Below are 21,293 nucleotides of genomic sequence, written 5' to 3' on the forward strand. Positions count from 1 at the left end.
CATCTCCCACCACCAGCCTCAATGACTATCGCCCAGTGGCCCTCACACCAGTCATAATGAAGTGCTTTGAAAGGCTGATGCTCCCGCACATCAGAGACCACCTCCCCACTGACTTGGACACCCACCAGTTCGCATACCGCAAGAACAGATCCACAGAGGACGCCGTAGCCGTGGCTCTCCACTCCGCACTGAACCACCTGGAGCAGCAGCAGAGCTACGTCCGGATGCTCTTTGTGGATTACAGTTCTGCTTTTAACACAATAATCCCGGACAGACTCTGCAATAAACTGCTCACTCTCGGCCTCCCACCCCTCACATGCAATTGGATTAAAAACTTCCTCACAAACCGAACACAAACTGTGAGACTTGGTCCCCACCACTCCTCCACCCGCACACTGAACATTGGGGCCCCACAGGGCTGTGTGCTAAGCCCCCTGCTGTACTGCCTCTACACTTACGACTGCAGTCCAGCCCACAACAACAACTGCATCATAAAGTTTGCCGACGACACCACGGTGGTCGGACTCATTCCCAGGGGGGAGGAGTCTGCCTACAGAGAGGAGGTCCTGAAGTTGACAACCTGGTCCTCAGAGAACAACCTCACCCTGAACACCAGCAAAACCAGGGAGATCATAGTCGACTTCAGGAAACATGGCGCGGACCCAGCCCCCCACCTTATTAATGGGGAGCATGTAGAGAGGGTCCACACCTTCAAGTTCCTCGGCATCACCATCTCTGCAGACCTTTCCTGGACAGCCAACACCACCGCCATCATCAAGAAGGCTCAGCAGCGTCTGCACTTCCTGAGGCTCCTCAGGAAGAACAAAATTAAAACCAACCTGCTGCTGACCTTCTACCAGTCATCCATCCAGAGCCTGCTCACATACTGCACAACTGTTTGGTTCGGCAGCTGCACGGCCGCGGATAAAAAGAGACTGCAGAGAGTTGTAGAGACAGCTGAGAAAATCATCGGGTGCCCTCTCCCCACCCTGACGGACATCTACTCCGCGCGCTGTCTCACTAGGGCCCAGAACATCATTAAGGACAGTTCACACCCCGGCTCAGACCTGTTCAACCTGATGCCCTCCGGGAGGCGCTACAGAGGCATCAGAAGCAACACGAACAGACTAAAAAACAGCTTCTTTCCAAAGGCAATAACAATCCTCAATTCCCAAATGCACAGATAAGAGGAAAAAAAATGGAAAAAAACACATTCCTGTTTACTCTGTCCACAGTCTGACCACAGTGTCATCTATCTACCTCATTGCCACCTCTGCACTTTGACATGTCTACGCACAGTTTTTTCATACGCAATTTTTGCACTATTATCTCGGCACTCTCCAATACAGTTTACAGCTTATATTGCACACTTGTATATACTGTTTGTTTGCTTGTTTGATTTTATTATACTACAATGTTATCTTTACTACTTTTCCCTTCCTTACTGTTCTTGCACTGATGGTGATGCTTAAATCTCATTGTACTATGCACAATGACAATAAAGCCATTCTATTCTATTCTATTCTATTCTATTAAGTACACTGAAACTGTACTGTAAAAGAAAGTCAGCCCTATTTCCACTGAACTACATGGTACTTTCATTACTTAATACTGGGTATGTTCACTTGAATAGTACTTGGTACTTACCCCTTAAGTACAATGAAACGGTACTGTAAAAGAAAGTCAGCCCTATTTCCACTCTATTACATGGTACTTTCAGTAGTAAAGGCTGGGTATGTACACGTATTACCTTCCTGTGCAGTGTACATGCACACTTGGTCTTCTGACATTACCAAATGAGACAATGCTAACTTGTTGGTAAGGGTAAAGTAACTACATTGTAAAAACATGTTCTGGCCTGATTACTTCTTGTAACATGAGGCAAGTTTAAAGAGAAACAAGACAGCAGTGAAAACAACAATCTTTAATATGATACATGTCTGCAGCATACAAAGTCTCATCACCATGAAACATGTACAAAACAGTAAAAAGGAGCTTTCCAAAACACACATTATTGGCCTGAGGGTCCATCAGAATTCTTTCAGCAGAGTTTGGTAACGGTGCAGGACTTCTTCAGGGTTTGTAACTGCAAAAAAATTCACAATAAAAGCTCAAATGAAAATAAAAAGCATTATGACTTTGATGAAATACAAAATAAATTGTACTTATTTAATCATTTCTGTAATGAGTTTGATAAATCTCTGTGTATTCTTTATCACTTTGACTGTAATGCTTGAAATTAATCAATTATCCTCATTTATAAACATGATGGATTATTCACAACTTTATATTTTAGTTACATAAACAAGAACAACAAAAAAGAAATCAAAGAAAAAAAATCTTAATTGCCATAAAAAAATCTAATTTGTTTAGACAAAGAATGACAAAAGTAATGTTTTAATTGGCAATTGCTGTGTGTATTTCTTCTTTTTTAAATATTATTCGCACCTACAATTTCCATCAGCATGAAAAACATCGCAGTGTAAAAGAAAAGGAATAAATAAATAAATAGGCAATTTCAAATTCAACGCAGTTATTCACAAAAATATGTTTTAATCTTCAAACAGTTACATTCACTTTTGGGTGGTATTGTTGTCTCTATCATATTTGAAAATAAATAAATAAATAAAAATAAAATAAAAACGGAGAAAGAAAAGAAAATGCAGTTAAACTCTTCATTAATGTAAATAAAATGTCCACTTGGTGGATTTAGCTTACTTTAGCTTACTCTCCTGTGGCTTCACGGATTCGTCTGGGATGTCTTCTTCACCATAGCTCAGGGGTCGGCAACCCATGGCTCCGGAGCCACATGTGGCTCTTTCATCCATCTATTGTGGCTCCCTGTGACTTTGGAAAATAATGAGTATTTTATAATAACTAAATTTTATTAGTGTGTTCATTTTTCATGGCATTTCTTTTTTTTTTTTTTTTTTTTTTTCTTTTTAACTTGTCCTGTCCAACAGCTGGGCAGACAGATGAGAGCTGAGGGCCTCTTGTGTTGGACATATTTTACTTTAACAAGAGGGGTTATTAATCTTCAGACAAACCAAAGGTATGTCTGGATAACCCCTTTTGTAATTGAGGCCAAACTTTATTAATTTCAATCATGTCTGAAAATCTTTGGTGTTGGACCGGACGGAAAAGGAAAGAGGGGAAGAAGAGAGAGGGACGTTAGAGAGAGGGGGGGTAGGGGGTGATAATAGGAGGGGAAGGGGGATAAGACCATGAAGCAGCATAAAGCAACAAGTTTACTGGTTGTTAATCATTATGGTAAGGTTCAAATGTAGTAAAAAACAAAACAAAAAAAGGGGCGGAGCCTGTCCACACACACACTGAAATGTATTAAACACACCTGCTAGCTGCAAAAATGTCCACCTGTCGACATGTACACAAAACAGATAGTGTTCACACGCATACTTATGCCTTAAAACCAACTAGTGTGAAATATTTCAGTCATTCAGTCATGCAAACTGTTAGTGCAAAGGTGAGCTAACACCAGTGCTCAGGTGAGTGTTTATGTTCTTCTAAAATGGGTGGTGGAACGTGAAAGGAAGGAGGGAGAGTGCCCAGCCATCCCCACCCCAAGACCCCCACCGCAGCAGCAGCGGCAGCCGGAATCCCCCCAACGCCACACGGGAACCGGCAGGGAACAACCGCCGTCCGGGCGACCAAGCCCGCCACCCAGGCCAGGGCCAGCAGGACCGCCGCAAGGCCCCCAGAGCCAGAGAGCAGGGAGGCACGGAGGGAAAGAGAGCGCCGCCCCAGCCCAACCAGGAGAGCAGCCCCCCCGCCGCGCCGGGAGCGCCCAACGCAGGGCCCCACCGGAGAAGGACGCCCACAGCCCCAGACGAGCACCCCACCACCACCCAGGAGTTCCGGGCATCCCCCCGCCCCTACCCCAGGTACGAGCCAGGACCCCCCAAGGGAGACCCGCTCCGCACTCCAGGCAGCCATCCCCCCGGCCCACGGTTGGTCCAGGGAGGAGCAAGGCAGGGGCCCGCCGCCCCCGCCCAGGAGGGGGGAACCCCGGGGAAAAAAGAGGGCCCACCAGGGGTGTTATAAATATGGCCCGACCAGGCTCGGCCATGTTGGAAGTTTGGCGGGGCCCAGCACTCAGGGGCAAGGACCAGGACCCACCCCCCAGGGATACGAACACCCCCGGCTCAGGTTTAATATGAACCCCCCCACCATGCGGAGAGAGCACCACCCAGCCCAGGGGCCCCACCCCCGGAGGCGCCGACACCCCAGGCCCAGCACCACCCACCCCACACAGAGAGAGAGGAGCCAGAAAGCGTCGCCCCACCCGGAGCCAGCCCAGGCCCCCACCCCCAAACGCCGGCCCTAGAAGAGCTCTGGTCAGGCCTCGACGGGACCGAGGCAGCCAACCGGCCGGGGAAACCGCCGATGGCCTCAGCGGAGACCCCGACCCGTCAACCCCCCGTCAACCCCCCCGTACCAATAGTGCCGCCCCCCTCCCCCAGAATGCCCCCCCACAGGACAGGGCCGACAAGACCCCCCCCCCCCCCACCCCACCCCAGAACCCGCAGCCGAAGCGGATGACACCCAGAGCGACCGGGGGCCCCAAGAGGGTTGCCCCGTCCCGCCCCAGAGCCAGGGAAGGGCCGATCCCAGCCCCAGGTGTAGATGGACAGCCCATCCGGCGCCGCTGGGCCCCCCCCGAGCAGGGCCCCCCGCCAACCCCCCCAGCACAGGCAAAGGGACCACCCCCCCAAGCCAAGCCAGACCACCACCCCACCCCCCCACCACGCACCCCCACACCCAAGCCCAGAGGACAACGCAGCACCCCAGCCCGCCCCACCCAGGCGCCGGACCCGACCATAGTGCATGCATGTAATTGTCGGGCAGATTACCGTCACAGTGCTGACAAATGTCTGAGTTGCTGAGACCCATCTTGAACATCCTCTGTCCAGTGTAGTAAATTCTGTGTAGAGTTTTGAAATGGATTAGCTGCAGATTTGGACTTTTTGTCAGTTTAAAGGTGTTTCGACAAAGTTCTGACCAAAAGCTTTCATCGGTGCTGATGCTCAAATCCGCATCCCATTTTGTTGTCGGAAGTGAAATATTATTATCTAAATTACATAAAGTTTGTATATTTTGGAGAGAGTTTTATTCATTGAGAAATTGATCAGAGTGGTAACTACATCTGGTAGCTTTAAATTGTTGTCTCTGTATTTAAACTTTTTAGTAATAATTGATTTAAGTTGCTGATATTCCAAGAAGTTATTTATTCCATATTTGTCTTGAAGTTCCTGGGGAGTTATGAATCTTCTATCAATAATTACGTGCTCTAGTTGTTTTATGCCCCCTGCTTGCCAAGCTGGGAAGTGAATCATTTTTTTGTTAATAAGGATGTCCGGGTTGTTCCAGATGGGTGTCATTTTGCACGGTTGAATTGATGATTTTGATATTTTGAGAAATTCCCACCAGGCTGTTAAAGTGGCATTTATATTAATACTTTTGAAACAATCCTGTTTTTTAACTGTTTGGCTAATAAATGGAAGATCTGATAGGTTGATCTTTCCACATAACGCCTGTTCCAAGTCTAACCATGAGTTGGTTTCTGGATTATTTTTTAAACATTTTAAGATGTATTGTAATCTATTTGCAAGAAAGTAATTGTGGAAGTTAGGTAATTCTAATCCTCCACAGCTTTTTGCAGATTTTAAAGTTTTTAGACTAATTCTTGCAGGTTTATTGTTCCATAAAAAGCTTGATATGGATGAGTCTAATGTTTTGAACCATTTTAATGGCAGTTGTGTGGGAATCATTGAGAAGAGATAATTAACTTTGGGTAAGATTTTCATTTTTACTGTGGCTACCTTGCCCATAAGGGACAGAGGCAGGTTGGTCCAGCGTGTTAGATCGTCCTGTATGTTTTTCAGTAATGGGGTGTAGTTTAGCTGCACCAGTTCTGATAGTTTGGGGGAAAAATTGATACCTAGATATTTGATATTTCCTGATTTAACTGGTATTGTGAGTCTTTGCTCCGCATTATTGTTCAGTGGTAATAAGACAGACTTATTCCAATTAATGGAATAGTCTGATATAGAGGAGAATTCATTAATGATTGTTGCCGTTTCATTTACAGAATGTAAATTACTTAAAAACAGTAATATGTCATCTGCATAGAGACTAATTTTATGATGGCTGTGTTTGGTTTTAATTCCTTTAATGCTCTCATTCTGTCTTATTGCTACAGCTAGAGGCTCAATAAATATAGCAAAAAGAGAAGGAGAGAGTAGGCAACCCTGTCTGGTTCCTCTTCCAAGAAAAAACCTGTTGGAAGTCTGTTTATTAGTTCTAACTGATGCATTGGGGTTGTGATATAATATTTTGATCCAATTGATGAATGATTCTCCAAACCCAAACTTATGGAGGGCAGCAATAAGGAACTTCCAATTTACTCTATCAAAGGCTTTTTCAGCATCCAGTGATAGTATAGTCATTTCCTGTTTTTTGATGGTGGCAAAGTCTATTATGTTAACGAGTCTGCGGACATTATCATCCGAGTGTCTGCCTTTGATGAATCCAGTTTGATCAAAGTCAATTATGTGAGGAGTGACTTTTTCTATTCTCTGTACTAGTGCTTTGCAGATAATTTTTACATCTGCATTAATTAAAGAAATGGGGCGATAGCTTGAAGGATAATGTTGGCGGAGTTCATGTTAGGTGGTAGAGATTGGCTTTCATTGATAAATTTTACTGTTTTATAAAATGTTGGTGCCAGTTGTTCCCAGAATTCCTTATAAAACTCTGCAGGAAAGCCGTCAGGCCCTGGTGCTTTACCATTAGGCATAAGTAACAGAGCTTCATGAAGCTCAGACAACGAGAGCGGAGAGTCTAAATTTGTGATTTGATCTTCATTTAACCTGGGCAGGTTTACATTGTTGAGAAATGAGTTGATGCTTTGTTCTGATGGATTGACCTGTGGAGTGTATAAGTTTTGATAAAAGTCTTTAAACGCATTATTAATTTTTACCGGGTCATGGGTGACATTCCCTGTTTGCACTGCAAAAACTGAAATCTAAGTGAGATAAAATATCTTGAATCAAGCATATACATGCTTATTTTTTAATGATAAGATAATTTTTCTCAATCAGTAGCTTTCATACTAGATAAATTTTCTTATTTTAAGACTTATGATACTTGATTATCTCAATAAGATATTAAATCTTGTTACTAAGATTTCATCACCTATTATGAGTAAAAAAACACTTGAAACTAGAATCTCAATAGCGACAAAGTAACATTATGGTACAAAACTGTATGTTCAAAGTATTATTTTCTTGTTTCAAGCAAAAAAGTAAGAAATTGTGACATTGGCAAAACTGTCTCTTCCAAAACGTAATGAAAATAAACATATTTAGTCCATTGTTTTACTGTCAACAATACTAAATATGAACTTGTATAGTAGTACAGTAATAGTGTAAATTGACACTTAACATTTTAACATTTAACTTGTGTAAAATTTAAAATAAAATTCAGAGAAAAAAATATTTATGTTTTCTATGATCTTCAAAGCTCAAACTGCAAACCACTTTAAGAACAAGTCATCAAGTCATGATGTCTGAAACACAAAACGAGTCTTCACTGCTATACAATCCAATTACATCTCCAAGATAGTATTTTACCTGTACAAACTAGGTTTGGCTATACTTCACCACCTGTTTCTGTAGAAGATGGGAGGGGTGGGGGTGGTCAAGGAAATTCTAATGTAAAGTCACTACATTATCTAACAGCATAGGGTAGTTTAACAAATTAACTTTTAATTTTTTACAATTTGAAAATAAATATGGGATTAATTTGTTACAATAATTTATATTTGTATATACTGTATGGATTTCGAATTCTCACTCTATACGTTATTAATATTCTCGGGTTTGAAAATGTTCATAACATGTGTATGTTACCCCAATTTTGTCACATGGTACGTTCCAAAATCAAAAAGCGCGAGAAAGGGGGCGAACGCGGTTAATTTTTTGCAGACTGCTAGCTCGTTTGTTGCATTCCAGAAGTTTGGTAATTTACAAGTCCACCACATTCCCGGCGCCATGGATGGAGATGAAAGAACGTTTTTTTTAAATATGGATCCTACAACTACAGCAATATTTAAAGGTAATGTGGATTTTTTCTGTCTTAGGGCATTGACTTGTGAAAGCTAGTAAGCTAGCTAGTAAGCAACGGGCATCACATGCTAGTTTGAAGTGTTTTACTTGGTCAGCCCGTGATATGGGTATCCCTTGCTAATAAATGTACGTTAACAACCATGCTTCCAAAGTTGTATATATATACTTTTTAATTGTTGTAAAACTTTTTAAGGTAGAAAGAAGGGACTTCCAGCTCTGTATCCCTCCGCCAATACTGAGCCGCGTCGTGCTGTGCCGCCGAGGGGAAACGCATTTTTCACAATAAGGTGCAATGAAGCATCTTTATTTAATTTTGGGATGGCGAGCCACATGATTTTTCTAGAACAACGAGCACCGGCACTGTCTAGTATTGGGGAAACGCCACAGTTCATCGCGAAGAACGGCCCGCTGCCGTTGGGGGAGACGTGCAGTTCAAACACAGAGGAGGAGGCAGACACGCCTCCACCTGTGAGCAGATTCCTAAGCAGATCACCTGAAATCAAGCTAGATCAAACTATACTTCAAAATATCTTTTTCAGTGACATAAGGAAATTTTGATAAAACAAATAGATAACCTGGAAAAAAAAATTTGAGGAATATTTTTGATGGGAATCAGTGCACCCAGAAAACGAATTGAGTTCTTTTTGGACGGCCTGGAAGCTGAAGCCACAGAGACAGACTGAAGTATGACCACTGAGGTCAAAACATGGATGTGTGAGGGGGGCTTTTATGTGTCTGCATGTGTTCAACTGAACAGAAACTATTTAAATATCAGTTGTTAGCATTGTTGATATAAAATCAGATTTATACATTTAATGTAAATGGCAGGCAGATTTGATCTTTAAGTCTGTTCCTGTTTCAGAGGTGTTTAGACATTATTTTCAATATGGTTCTATGTGTTTTCTAGCTGCCAATATTATCACGGACATGCTTCCCAGTCTTTCTGAAGAGGACTTGCTTGATCTCTTTCCTGGGCCAGAGCCCTTTTTCAGAAGGAGAGCCATTTGGAGAATTGCACATGTTGAAAATGAGGTGATATTTTAATTTTAATGTTGTGGTGATTTTTAATCATGCCATATATAATGTCAGTGAAGCTTTTCCTTTGAATGTTTTTAGAACACTGCCATTTACTTGTAATTTCTGTGAGATTTAAGGGTGAAGAGTCAGACCAGGTTCAACCAGGCACCTCCTCTGGACTTTGCCATGCCAGCACTATTTCATCTGGAACAAACCCTGTTTCAAGCCTGTCTTCATCCTCCATCATTAACCCATCTTCAAACCCAAGAGACCAACATGGCACCAGCAGAACTGTACAGCTTGTGAGTCAAATCTGTGAGATATGTTGTGTACACTTACACAGAGCTGGAACATGCAAGATTCACTTATTTTGAAAAGCAGAGGGATGGCCAAGAAGGAGACTCTACACTCTCTAAAGAACTTGGCTGTCGCTTAATAAGAAATACAGTAACAAGCATGATCGAAATCAAAAGAGCTGCAGGAGATGACTTCCAATATCCATGCAGCCATGAGATAACCGTGATAGCTAAACGTCTCATTGAGTATTTTCCAATGCTGCAGGACAAATCTGCAGCTTATGGGGCCGAGTAGGTAGGATCATATGATTTATTCTAGATCAGTGCTCGTTAATTTCATTTAGAATAAAACTATTTTTAAACAATATGTTGTGTTTTTTTTAGGAATCTGTCAAGAAGCAGCTTTTGAAAAGGGTCCAGAATGTGAATCCTACCAAAAAGAAGCAGGGAGCAACTCCATTAAGAAAGAGGCGCCGGGACATACGTCTTGGTAGCAGCAGCAGTCAGGAGACATTTGCTGATGACACAGAGTCAAGTGGCTCTACTTTGATCTTGGAAAGATCACCCCCAGAATCAAAAAGCAGTCCAGAGGCTACGGAGATGGCTGGTAAGATCACATATTGATATTGTGTTTTGTTGTACAACTAAAACTAATGATGACAAGGGAAATGTGTGTCATTTTACAATTTCATCTATTAAAACCTAGTTTAAAAATATTTCATAAGTAAGTATGCTAATATAAACCTTTTTTTTCCTGGCCAGCTTCATAGCTTTGTTAATAATAGATCATTAACCATCAACCAACTGAATAAAGATTTATCATCTAAAAATGGGGGTAATGTGTGTTTGACTCACTACAAAACAAATACCAAGATTTTACTTTACTTGTATTACTTGTATTATCAATTACTTTTGATCATTAAAATTAATCTTGCTATGGTAACAACTTCAGCCCAGTTTTAATCACGTTTGATTTTAAAAATGGTATAATAGTTGTTGTATTTTAAAAGTTTGTAACTGTAGACATTTGTTTCTTCAAACAGAAACACAGATTTGTAATTTCATTGCATCAGAAGAGTGTGAAACACCTGACAGCCGACAGAACCAGGCAAGACATCACAAAGTTCTGCAGGAGCTTTACAAGTCTAGGCCCACACCCAACAAAAAGGATGTAGCCCAGCTGCTGGACCTTGAATACCAATCGAGACGGGTTTACATTGACCCTGATGTTATGAAGGAAAAAGACAGAACCACCAAAATTCTTCAGGCATATCACTGCTTCAGAGATCTAGATCATGTGAGCAAATCATTTTCAGATGGTTTATGTTTGCATTAGTAAAATAAGTCGTACTCATCGTAAAATGTTGGACTTTTGTTTATAAAAGCCATAGGATTTTGACAATTATGTTAATAAGTTAATGATTAGCAGGAGTTTGATTGAAATAAAATGTATATTTTTTTTTCTTTATGTCAGATGTGCATCGGATCCTCAATCAAGGAAAGCCCCCCATCATTCCTGAACTCAAGAATCGCTGCAAAAGTTTTCAAAAAAATGATGAGGCATCCAAAGGGACATAAAGGTAATTGCAAGCTTAACCACAGTCGTACTCATAGACAGTGTCAGTTATGTGCTGTTGTATATGTGCAGCAGTCATTTTGTTTTATAGAAAATAATTGTATAAAAATGTGTGGTAAAACCAGTGTTTTTATTAACTGGTGGCTGAATGTGTTTAGTGTAACATCCTTAAATCTTAATTTTATTTTGTTTTTGGTTTTTATATTTTTATTTTTTTTTTTTTTTGCACTAAATGAAATGATGCTGTTTGTTTTTCACAGTAAAGCAAACGATTGCCTTGATGAAGGCTTTGCCAGACATGTTCCCATCACCTGTCGCTTCACCCAAGAAGTTAGAACATTCGAGTGAGGTGATGCTTCACATCCTTGAGGTAAGATGTTTATGGGCAAACAACAGGTTTTAGTCTTACTTGATTTATAGTTTTTATTTTATTTTTTGCATTGTTTTTCTTTTTGTGTTTCAGTCTGCAGAACAGCCCAACACCTTTCTTCAATCAAGACCTCTCCTGAGTCCCGTGGTGATAGTCTGAAACAAACTGCATAGTAGCCATTGGAACCATGCCTGTGCTGATCTTCCCAAAGGAGGACATATCTGATAGCGTGATGTATATCATGGCATGTTACTACACCTTTCATCTGACGTATTCCAAGTGCAACACTCCTATCTGTGCCGCAGACATAAGTTCTTATGGACACTATCCATGCTCAAGACATGACTTCCTCTTACAAAGAAGCTATTGCAGAGTGGAAAAAGTTTATTACTGAGTAGACTTCGACTATATTACAATGTTACTGTGTTGAAATGTGGCCCGTTTGGCATTTCACAGTATCAATTTAAACTTTCCTGTGTGATACTCATTTTATGCTATTTACAGCCCTGTTTGTAGTCATCATATGTCTGTCTTTCAACCTAGACAAGCAATAAGCATTTTTCTTTCCATTCATGTGCTTCTCTACAATAAAGCACTTAAAAGGAGCTGGATTCATATCGTCATTTAAACACATTTGAGACATTTTTATGGTCAATATAAATGCAGGTATTTTGCCTTATTTCAAGAATTTCAAGTAAATTATTATGTATAATGAGAAAAGAATAGTGCTAACTGTTCCCTTAGTATTCAGAAAAGTACTATAGTTTTATGTAGTATATTTGGATGGTTTCAAGAAATGCATCCCTAGTGGTTTGCATAATTTCAAGAAAACCTTTCTAGCAAATTCTTAATTAAAGAATATTTTTTTAACATTTTGAGAAAAATAATCTTATAAATTCTATTTATATCAGTAGAAAGTTGCTTGATATTAGTAAAAATATACTAATTTTAAGATATATGTGAATCCTATGAGGTTAGATTTTTTTTCTTGTTTTGAAAAGTCTAGATAAGCCACATTTTCTTGTTCTGTTGGCAGATAATTTTTCTTATTTCAAGTGATATTTACCTAATTTTTGTACTATTTTTTCTTGTTTTTTAAAGCAGACTTTTTGTAGTGTGGTCCATAATAGAAGTGATTGCTGATTTTTCTTTATTAATTTTAAGCTGATTAGCTAGAAATTTGCCAGATTTATTTGAGTTTTCATATCTTTCCAGTCGAAGCCTTTGTATCTGGAATTGTGTTTGTTTATTGATGATGTCATTTAACTGCAGTTTTAAATTTTTCAGGTCGCCCAGTATGTGTTCCTGTGCAGAAGCAGCATAAGCAGTCTCCAGGGTTTTGATTTTATTTTCTAGTTCTAATAAATCTGCTTTCTCTTTGCGTTTTTTATGCGTTGAATAAGAGATGATCTTCCCTCTCATGACTGCTTTTGCTGTTTCCCAAAGAATACTTGGTGATATTTCAAAAGTATTGTTGAATTCTAAGAAGGTTGCCCACTCTTTTTTAAAGAATTCAATAAATTCCTGGTCTTTTAACAGATATGTATTAAACCTCCAGGTTGAACCCGAGGGTCTGGGTACTTCCCTTGAAATAGTAACAGAAACTGGTGCATGGTCACTGATAATAATTGGATGAATGTTGGAACTTTTAATTTCTTTCAAAAGGGAGTTACTGACTAATAAATAATCTAAACGAGAGTGTGAATGGTGAACTGGAGAAAAAAAGGTGAACCCCTTAGCATTTGGATGACATGAGCGCCAAGCGTCGCAGAGACCCAGATCATTCATGTACTGCTGTAGGATACATGCAGAGCGCCATGTACGCTGGTTTGCTGCTGTGCTGAGTCTGTCAAGTTCAGGGTCCAAAACAAGGTTGAAGTCTCCTCCTATAATGATTGTGGAGTCAGAGTGAACTGAGAGTGAGGTGAAGAATCTGTGAAAGAAGGAAGAGTCGTCAACATTAGGGCCGTAGATACTGGCTATACAAAAGTCCTTATTCTGAATGGATATATTAATGATTACAAATCTGCCTTCTGGGTCAGTAACTGTATCCTTATGAGTAAATGTAACATTTTTATTAATCAAAACTGCAACCCCTCTTTGTTTGGAGTTGAAACCGGCAGAATACATAACTGGATACTGGGAACAGCACAGGAGATGACCAGCTGATAAAGATAAATGGGTTTCCTGCAGTAAAGCTATATCTGCTTTAAGATCATCCAGGTGATTTAACACTTTCAATCTCTTTGGCCCAGAACCAAGTCCACGCACATTCCAGCTAACGATGATAAGACTGTTCATAGCTGTTCTAACCGGGAGAGTGCAAGGCTAAATAGTGCGTGTGCCCGTCCGTGTGCGCGTGCACGCTGTGCGTTCCTGCTACACTGACAAGCGCTGTGCGTTGTGGGTGAACGTGTCTTGGCTGTGAGCTGCATGTTGCGTGCGTCCTGTGTGAGCCTAAGTGAGGTTTTTGCAACAATAGATTTACCCTAAAATAACAACAACAAAGAAAAATTTAAGATTTATACTGATTCATGTGAGTGATCAATTTTTGTAACACAGATGGTATGGTGTCGGGTTTCAAGCTAACAGTCTGGCCTCTTATCTAAATGTGTTTCCACAAATGTTTTGAACAGTCAGACTGTATTACTAGTTGGTACCACAGTGATCCATCTGGGTTAGCTCTTTTTATTGCTAAGATCCACTTTTTCCTTAAGTCTGAATAGTGAATAGTGAAAAGTTCAGTCACTGAGTCAGAAATGTATAAATCTATATTACTATAATAGCCTAGTATGCTGTATACAGGTTTAGCAAAATAAAATGTACATTTATGTTGACAGCAAATTCTCCGTACATCATGCAGCATGTTGATAATAACCCTGCAGCATCATGCATGTCAACATGTGTTCTATTAATGAAGCCCCTGCAGCATTAAAAGAAAAAAATTATAATACTTACCTGTGAAATGATATACTTCCTCCTTCATGGACTCAGTTCTCTGATTTTGGCAGTTGAAATACAAATAATGAACTGGTATTATGCAAAAAATGTGTTCAAATGCATTCACTGCAGCAGTAACTTGACCTCACCAAGATGGCGGTGCTCTCCTCCCATGAGGAACCACGTGATGTCTCCTCTAGTGATATAACTCATTGGTCAAAACGGGTTGTGGCTCCGGGTGCTTTCTTTTTTATTAGGGGCGGTCCCAAATGGCTCTTTGAGTAAAAAAGGTTGCCGACCCCTGCCATAGCTGATCTAAAGCGGTAAAAAGACGGAAATACGTCATCATTATTTTAAATAAACGCCTTTCTTTGATTTTCCCAGAAAGACGTGCGCTCAGTCAAAAGAGCACAGAACAACAGACTTTATCATTTAGGCTACGTGCTTGTTTTACAGGTGCCCCTCTCCTGGTAAGTAACAACAATGTTTGTAGATTTTCTTTGCAAACTTCGAAAATTTAAACATTTTGAAATAACTGAAATTATTGCAGTAACGTAGACATGCTCTTACGTCATGTTTCAAACACAGAGATAGCGGCTTGAAATCACGAGGTTAGCTTCTTTATAAAGTTTGATCAGTTTAAATATTTACATGTAATTTATCCAATATTTAAAAAAACTAAAACACTGGCTTACCTGCCAGATGAAGAGGAATTCAAACTGTTGCACGTGCCTTGATATGAGGGGCCGTATAAGACATTATTTATTCTGAACCATTCACATTCATACATTCTTGCTCTCACAGTCATATATCCTCTCTTTCGCATACATATATTCTCTTTCGCATACATATATTCTCTTTCGCATACATATATTCTCTTACGCATACATATATTCTCTCTTGCACATACATATATACTCTATTTCGCATGCATATATATTACTTTACACATACATACATTCTCACTCTCATTGTCACTCTTAAAAAAGAATGTATGTATGTGAAAGACAAGTATATATGTACGTGTGAGGAAGAGTTTATATGTGCGTGTGAGAGAGGAGTATGCATGAAACGGAAGTGACTTTGCATGAAAAGGAAGGCACTTTGAATGAAAAGGAAGGCACTTTGCATGAAACGGAAGGCAGATGATTTCTCGTGCTCTGATTGGACGAGAGGCCGCCACCTCCCATTTTGAACAGACGCTAACATGAACCAATAAGAAGGAGCCACGGAGGTCCTGCAGCAGGCCATCGGAACCTTAAGAAATATTTTATCTTCACCTCAAGTGGTCACAAATCTGTCTGCATCTCTAGAGACACAAAGGAATGTCTCAAATACCAATAATGGTAATAGAAGTGCCACCGAAACAGAAAATCCGTATCCACCTTATTCCTAGCCCCCATGAGCCTTTGCGTGAATTATGGGCGACACTTCCTGTAGACGCCGGAACACGCATTTACATTAAAACAAATTCCTCTTGTTTTCGATCCATAACTACATATAAATGTGGGAAAACCAGCTGTCATTTCTTAAAAAAGAAAACGGTGAGGTGGAGATGAAATATTTGTTAAGGTTCCGATGGCCTGCTGCAGGTCCCCCGTGGCTCCTTTTTGCCGGTTTGTTTTTAAAAAAAATAAACTTTATTAACAATATCTTGCACATACAAAATACCAAACACAAAACTCCACTGTGTGCAATATACAATCTTCACGTTCGCCATGAGAATGAACAAAAAAAAACCATAATGATAACCATGTAAAACAGGTTATGCAAAAAGAAAACAAAAATAATAAGGCAAAGGAATCTGTTAAAGTTTCAGGAGAGACCATGTTTCAACTGTTCTGACAGCTTTTTTGTTAGTGGAAGATTTAATACTGTTCACATACAATAACATTTCTTTCTGAAAAACATAAAACACTGTTTTTTTGTTGGCATATTTACACTTGTGTATAAAGTATTTAGCCATAATTATAAGTAAATTAACTACATTTTTTTACTACATTTGAACCTTACCATAATGATTAACAACCAGTAAACTTGTTGCTTTATGCTGCTTCATGGTCTTACCCCCCTTCCCCTCCTATTATCACCCTCCTACCCCCCCTCTCTCTAACGTCCCTCTCTCTTCTTCCCATCTTTCCTTTTCCGTCCGGTTCAACACCAAAGATTTTTCAGACATGATTGAAATTAATAAAGTTTGGCCTCAATTACAAAGGGGTTTATTCAGACATACCTTTGGTTTGTCTGAAGATTAATAACCCCTCTTGTTAAAGTAAAATATGTCCAACACAAGAGGCCCTCAGCTCTCATCTGTCTGCCCAGCTGTTGGACAGGACAAGTTAAAAAAAAAAAAAAAACTCATTACAGAAATGATTAAATAAGTAAAATGTATTTTTTATTTAATCAAAGTCGTTATGCTTTTTATGTTCATTTGAGCCTTTATTGTGAATTTTCTTGCAGTTACAAACCCTGAAGAAGTCCTGCACCATTACCAAACTCTGCTGAAAGAATTTTGACGGACAAAAAGCACGACCCTCAGGCCAATAATGTGTTTTTTGGAAAGCTCCTTTTTACTGTTTTGTACTTCATAACAATGAAACATATTTCATTGTGATGACACTTTGTATGCTGCAGACATGTATCATATTAAAGATTGTTGTTTTCACTGCTGTCTTGTTTCTCTTTAAACTTGCCTCATGTTACAAGAAGTAATCAGGCCAGAACATGTTTTTACAATGTAGTTACTTTACCCTTACCAACAAGTTAGCATTGTCTCATTTGGTAATGTCAGAAGACCAAGTGTGCATGTACACTGCACAGGAAGGTAATACGTGTACATACCCAGCCTTTACTACTGAAAGTACCATGTAATAGAGTGGAAATAGGGCTGACTTTCTTTTACAGTACCGTTTCATTGTACTTAAGGGGTAAGTACCAAGTAATATTCAAGTGAACAAACCCGGTATTTAGTAATGAAAGTACCATGTAGTTGAGTGGAAATAGGGCTGACTTTCTTTTACAGTACAGTTTCCGTGTACTTAAGGGGTAGTTTCTGTGGTAAATTCATGGTAAATACCATGAAACATGCAGCGATTGCAGACCTAAAGGTCAAGGTACTTTATTTGTACTTACCTTGTTCTTACATGTGGTAAGTACCATAAAAGACACCTTTGCACAACATGTAAATACCCAGTAAGAATATTGTAAATACCCAGTAAGAATATTATAAATACCCAGTATGTACCACATAGATGTGAACCAAATAGTACCATATAAATACACAGTAAGTACCATGTAAGTACAGAGTAGACACAAAAAGTACCATGAAAGTACCCAGTAAAGTCCCATAGAAAGTACCATGTAAACACACTGTAAGTACCCAGTAAATTCCATAAAAAGTACCATGTAAGTACCCTGAAAGTACCCAGTAGTTACACAATAAGTACCATGTAAATACCACTTAAATACACTGTAAGTACTGTACTGTAAAAGAAAGCGTTACCAGAATGTTTTTATTTACATAATGCTATTGGACGTCAAAATACTTACAAAGAATAAAAAAAAAAAATCAAATAAAACATTTTAAATACAATATAAATACTATGACTAATACAATACAAAAAATATATCAATCACTATCAAAAATTACATATTAATGAAACAAATAGTAGTAAAAGTGGGAATTTCTTTTCTTAAAAAGATGATTTTACAAAGACCTCTAATGACCAACTTCGGTGCTGTTGTTAGATCGGCACCGCAAGGAATAGTGGGATACCATTCCCTTTGTCTGGACGGATTTGGGTTCAAGTGTGAGTTTTTGACCAAATGTGTTTAGTTGTTTAGCTGTTTTACTGTGTTTTGCAGAGTTATTTTATCTTGTTATGTTTGATTCTTTCTGCACCTTGAGTGAGAGGGAGGGAGAGGATGATGAGTTTATATACCACCCGTACTGTGACGTGATATTATTTTTATTTTTTTTGAAATGGTTTATTTCAAGCAATTAAGTAGAAATAATACACCAAAGCAATATAATCATCAGTTGTACATTCATAAAGTAACTAATCAAATGTATGATAATTAGACATATTAATAAATATTGCTTGAAAGGGAGTGGAAGGAAGCAAATTTATATAATCCCACCCCGTTATACTGTAACCATTTTATTACATGATTTATCAATATCCGGTTCCCAGTTTTTATCAGACAGAATTAAAAATCATAAGGTATCGACAAAGCACACGACAAAGATGAATTACTTAATTATTATGTAAAAAATAACTATTTTAGAAATCCACATGACAAATGCAGATCAGTCATCTAAAATATATGCAGATTAAGTTACTTATAAAAGTCATTCATATGATTAATGATAAATGATAATTTCAGAGATATGGTAACTGGTTACATTTTTCAAATCTGTTTTGTTTATTCATTTTATTGTTATAAAAATGAGTATATCTGCAGGCTCAAATTTAGACATATGAGAGTACAAGAATTACAATAAATTAAGATGGAAAAACTTTAATTGAATTGGAGTAATATTACATTTAGTTAGATAAATATGTAAATTTGAGCTGTAAATAAATATTGATTTGGATAGACGTAAGAAATTAGGTTGAATAAATTTAACTCAATTACTTGTTACCAACTAAATTAATTCAAGTTAGATAAGTTTTATATATATATATATATATATATATATATATATATATATATATATATATATATATATATATATATATATATATATATATGTATGCGTCACAATGAAAATAATATCATAAACTCATGCGTTCACTTTGTCCGTTATTTTTCTCCAAGCAGAAACTCTTTGATTTGCTGATGATGCCGCCGTATTACTTTTTTGATGGGCGTATAATCTTCTGCCCCCTCCGCGACTTTTCTTTTTTTTTTCCTTTCAGTTTCCGCGTAAAAAGAATGAAATCTGCGCTAGGGTGCCCAGACTATCGTGTCAACCTGCTGCTATGATGACCGTATTTTGCGCTCTCTGTGTAGAACAGACTGGAGGGGCGCGGGAAAACAACTTGCTGCCGCAGAGGATGTGAACAGGTGAACAGGTAGAGAGGAAAAGCAGGTAGAGAGGCGGAGGAGGGGCTTTGGCTTCAAACTGTCAGAGAGATGGAAACACGGGCGTCAGATTTAGACGCAGCTTTCCCTGCGGGAGTTGAAGCAGAGACTTTTTCTGGGATGTTCTATGAACTCAAACATGGAAACATGATTACCAAGTAGAACTCTTCAAAATAATAAACCCGATCTTTCCACATTCTCAGTGTCTACCATGCATTGATAAACACAGAGACAGCTCCATGTAGCGATCAGACGATAAGATTAGCTGGTAGCTCCTCCCACACGTGGCTGCCTTGTCAAGCTTTAAAGAACACAATTTCTAAGAGGCACACCTCCAACAACAGGTTATATAACAGAGCCCAGTCCATTAAGCGCCTCTGCCTGTTGCTGAAGTTCACGGAGCTTCAGTACATAGAACTCCAACAGCCACACGGCCAAACGTAGTCCGCTATTATATATTCATGAGAAAAAAAAACGCTGAACCGACCCTAAAACCGCCCAAATCATGCATACCCGCCCAAAGAATTTCAGTCAGACAACTCATGCAGTAAAAATATTTATTTTCACATTCTTTTAGTTTGGCATTTACATTCTTTTAGCTTGGCATTCTCATACTTTAACTTGGCATTCCTATTCTTTAGCTTAGCATTCCCATTCTTTTATTTCACACTCTTTATGTTTGGCATAAGGCTCCATACAATTCCATGAAACCAAATTTCCATGAAACTTTAGGGTAATAACTACCCCCACTGGCATAATATGATGAAAGCTTAAGTAACATCCATAATTTAGAAGCTTCCATCTAATTACAATGAACGAGCTTAACGCTATAATTTCGATGCTTCCATCTGGCATAATATGATACAAGCTTAAGTAACTTCCAATTTCGAGCTCCATTGCGTATCGTTACACAGTTTCAGAACATCCTAATTTTGAGGCTTCCACCTGGCAATATAGTTTTCAAACATCTATAATCCAAGATCTTGTGTGCCTTTCTGATGCTAACATATTGGTTGATTCAAGTAAGAAATCTCATTAAAACTCGGAGGAGGTCCACCGCCCCATCACTTTCAGTGCAGAAATAGGTACGTGGAGTGCAGTTGTCGTTGCAGCTCCAGATCAAGGAGTGCAGGGGCAACGATCTGCAGGGAAGCTGCAGGACGAGCAGAGACTGTGGAACATGGAAGCCATCCGACTTTGTCGAAGGTTTTACATCATCCGACAGAAATGGAAGTGCTGACCGGGGAGTATGGGTTGCAGGCTCAGGAAGCGATGGATAGATAAAGACAAAAGCAGTATCAGTCTTGGCAATGAATATATAAATAACTTAGAACTGATCAGTTTAGAATGCTTGAGATAAAGGGAATAAAAGTGCTTTTAAGAAAAACTCTGAGAAGGTCCACCTGGAAGATCTTCCTCTCGACCCGTCTCGGCTTTGCTTCACGTCTCGTCACGCTCCATCCTCGCCTCAGCCCCAGGACTTCAGGCTGACTGGGGTTTTCCCCTCTCGGCAAGTGTGACGGTGTAAAACCGTCAGCCGCCGCTGCAGGCGCACACACACGTGCACACACGCTCACACACACACACGTGCGCATTGACGTGCACGCATGGACCCGGTAACACGTCATTTACATCAACTTACCCTTTTCGTTCCGTCCCTATCCCCCTGCAGGTAGCCCTGGGTGCACACTCGGTTGCCGACTCATCATCCCCATGCACACATGCTTCCTTCCATGCGGTCGACTTCTTCAGAGGCCTCATAAAAGAAAGGTGCACAGAGCCTTTTGTAAAGTCTGCATATTGATTAAGTTATTCAATAGTCGACTAACTCAAATTAAAGGAGAAGTCGATTGTGTGGG

General features: G+C 39.6%; 2 long non-coding RNA genes across 2 annotated transcripts; both read left to right on the forward strand.

Moving 5' to 3' along the window:
- Positions 1 to 7,594: 7,594 nt before the first annotated feature.
- On the forward strand, positions 7,595 to 10,717 carry LOC110013701 (uncharacterized). The gene is made up of 3 exons (XR_013657162.1): positions 7,595 to 9,179; positions 9,302 to 10,067; positions 10,534 to 10,717. It is a non-coding gene; the product is annotated as an uncharacterized LOC110013701 (long non-coding RNA).
- Positions 10,718 to 10,848: 131 nt separating this feature from the next.
- On the forward strand, positions 10,849 to 12,086 carry LOC144993885 (uncharacterized). The gene is made up of 3 exons (XR_013657161.1): positions 10,849 to 11,040; positions 11,297 to 11,406; positions 11,500 to 12,086. It is a non-coding gene; the product is annotated as an uncharacterized LOC144993885 (long non-coding RNA).
- Positions 12,087 to 21,293: the final 9,207 nt, after the last annotated feature.

Source organism: Oryzias latipes, chromosome 7, assembly GCF_053564925.1.
Source record: "Oryzias latipes strain Hd-rR chromosome 7, Olatipes_Hd-rR_3.1".
Lineage (NCBI taxonomy): Eukaryota > Metazoa > Chordata > Actinopteri > Beloniformes > Adrianichthyidae > Oryzias > Oryzias latipes.